The 2,500-nt window shown below is 40.9% G+C and overlaps 4 non-coding genes across 4 annotated transcripts; all 4 read right to left on the bottom strand.

Moving 5' to 3' along the window:
* Positions 1-30: 30 nt before the first annotated feature.
* Positions 31-102, bottom strand: trnaq-cug. The gene has a single exon. It is a non-coding gene; the product is annotated as a tRNA-Gln (tRNA).
* A 694-nt stretch (positions 103-796) lies between these two features.
* On the bottom strand, positions 797-868 carry trnaq-uug. Its single transcript has one exon. It is a non-coding gene; the product is annotated as a tRNA-Gln (tRNA).
* Positions 869-1,481: 613 nt separating this feature from the next.
* On the bottom strand, positions 1,482-1,553 carry trnaq-cug. Its single transcript has one exon. It is a non-coding gene; the product is annotated as a tRNA-Gln (tRNA).
* Positions 1,554-2,246: 693 nt separating this feature from the next.
* Positions 2,247-2,320, bottom strand: trnaq-uug. The gene has a single exon. It is a non-coding gene; the product is annotated as a tRNA-Gln (tRNA).
* Positions 2,321-2,500: the final 180 nt, after the last annotated feature.

The following is a 2,500-nucleotide window of genomic DNA, read 5'->3' as shown; positions in this document are numbered from 1 at the left end:
ATTGCCAACTGTAAACTTTTAAAGAGAATAAGGTTCCACTGAGATTTGAACTCGGATCGCTGGATTCAGAGTCCAGAGTGCTCACCATTACACCATGGAACCTGAAGAGTGCAGCCATATGGGAAGACTTTCTCCCTAGTCATGACCTGTTTACTCTTGCTTTACACCTCGACATTACACCCATCTTGTGTATGGCACTGCCACATTAGATTGATCTAGTGTGTTGCGCCTAATGATCACATCAAACTTGTACAGATGTGCAAAAAGTTGAACTTGACACATTGACATCAACGTTATTGAACAATGCAGATTGCCAATGCATGCCAGAGATTAGACTGCTTTCACCTCTCCTATCAATAAAAATGTGTTTGCTCTCTTCTAATCCTCAGCAGAGGAATACAGTTCTTGTCAGAAATGGGAGTCAAACCAGTGCCTCCAAAGGAGTCTGCAAACATAACTCAGCAATTATGTGGCTCGGCCATTTTGGCTGCAAACTTGTAAAGCGGCACAATTATCCTCCGACACTATGCACTGCTAAAGGGTTGACTAATGTTCTGCTTGTAATCACAACATAGGTTTAGCGAGTAGCTCTCATGCATGTTGACAAATATGCAGTGAGAATGCCTGATATTAGTGATGTTTGTCATTAACAAATCTCAGTCACTATGATCACTTGACAAATCTGCAGTGAGAATGCCTCATATTAGTGATGTTTGTCATTAACAAATCTCAGTCACTATGATCACTAACATTATAGGAGAGGATTATTGCCAACTGTATATTTTTAAAGAGAATAAGTTTCCACCGAGATTTGAACTCAGATCGCTGGATTCAAAGTCCAGAGTGCTCACCATTACACCATGGAACCTCAAAAGTGCAGCCATATGGGAAGAGTTTCTCCCCAGTTATGACCTGTTTACTCTTGCTTTACACCTCGACATTACACCCATCTTGTGTATGGCACTGCCACATTAGATTGATCTAGTGTGTTGCACCTAATAATCACATCAAACTTGTACAGATGTGCAAAAAGTTGAACATGACATCAAAGTTTTTGAACACTGCAGATTGCCAATGAATGGCAGAGATCAGATAGCTTTCCACTCTCCAATAATTAACAATTTATTTGCTGTCTTCTAATCCTCAGCAGAGGAATACAGTTCTTGTCAGAAATGGGAGTCAAACCAGTGCCTCCAAAGGAGTCTGCAAACATAACTCAGCAATTATATGGCTCGGCCATTTTGGCTGAGAACTTGTAAAGCAGCACAATTATACTCCAACACTATGCACTGCTAAAGGGTTGACTAAAGTTCTGCTTGTAATCAAACCATAGGTTTAGCGAGTAGCTCTCATGCATGTTGACAAATCTGCAGTGAGAATGCCTGATATTAGTGATGTTTGTCTTTAACAAATGTCAGTCACTATGATCACTAACATTATAGAAGAGGATTATTGCCAACTGTAAACTTTTAAAGAGAATAAGGTTCCACCGAGATTTGAACTCAGATCGCTGGATTCAGAGTCCAGAGTGCTCACCATTACACCATGGAACCTGAAGAGTGCAGCCATATGGGAAGACTTTCTCCCTAGTCATGACCTGTTTACTCTTGCTTTACACCTCGACATTACACCCATCTTGTGTATGGCACTGCCACATTAGATCGATCTAGTGTGTTGCGCCTAATGATCACATCAAACTTGTACAGATGTGCAAAAAGTTGAACGTGACACATGACATCAACGTTTTTGAACAATGCAGATTGCCAATGCATGCCAGAGATTAGACTGCTTTCACCTCTCCTATCAATAAAAATTTGTTTGCTCTCTTCTAATCCTCAGCAGAGGAATACAGTTCTTGTCAGAAATGGGAGTCAAACCAGTGCCTCCAAAGGAGTCTGCAAACATAACTCAGCAATTATATGGCTCGCCATTTTGGCTGCGAACTTGTAAAGCGGCACAATTATCCTGTGACACTATGCACTGCTAAAGGGTTGACTAATGTTCTGCTTGTAATCACAACATAGGTTTAGCGAGTAGCTCTCATGCATGTTGACAAATATGCAGTGAGAATGCCTGATATTAGTGATGTTTGTCATTAACCAATCTCAGTCACTATGATCACTTGACAAATCTGCAGTGAGAATGCCTCATATTAGTGATGTTTGTCATTAACAAATTCTCAGTCACTATGATCACTAACATTATAGGAGAGGATTATTGCCAACTGTAAAATTTAAAAGAGAATAAGGTTCCACCGAGATTTGAACTCGGATCGCTGGATTCAAAGTCCAGAGTGCCTCACCATTACACCATGGGAACCCAAAAGTGCAGCCATATGGGAAGGTTCTCCCCAGTTATGACCTGTTTACTCTTGCTTTGACCCTCGACATTACACCCCATTGTGTATGGCACTGCCACATTAGACCGATCTAGTGTGTTGCGCCTAATGATCACATCAAACTTGTACAGATGTGCAAAAAGTTGAACGTGACACATTGAC

Source organism: Fundulus heteroclitus, unplaced genomic scaffold (assembly GCF_011125445.2).
Source record: "Fundulus heteroclitus isolate FHET01 unplaced genomic scaffold, MU-UCD_Fhet_4.1 scaffold_128, whole genome shotgun sequence".
Lineage (NCBI taxonomy): Eukaryota > Metazoa > Chordata > Actinopteri > Cyprinodontiformes > Fundulidae > Fundulus > Fundulus heteroclitus.
Note: the sequence above shows the minus strand (reverse complement) of the source record. Positions and strands in the feature narration are given on the sequence as shown.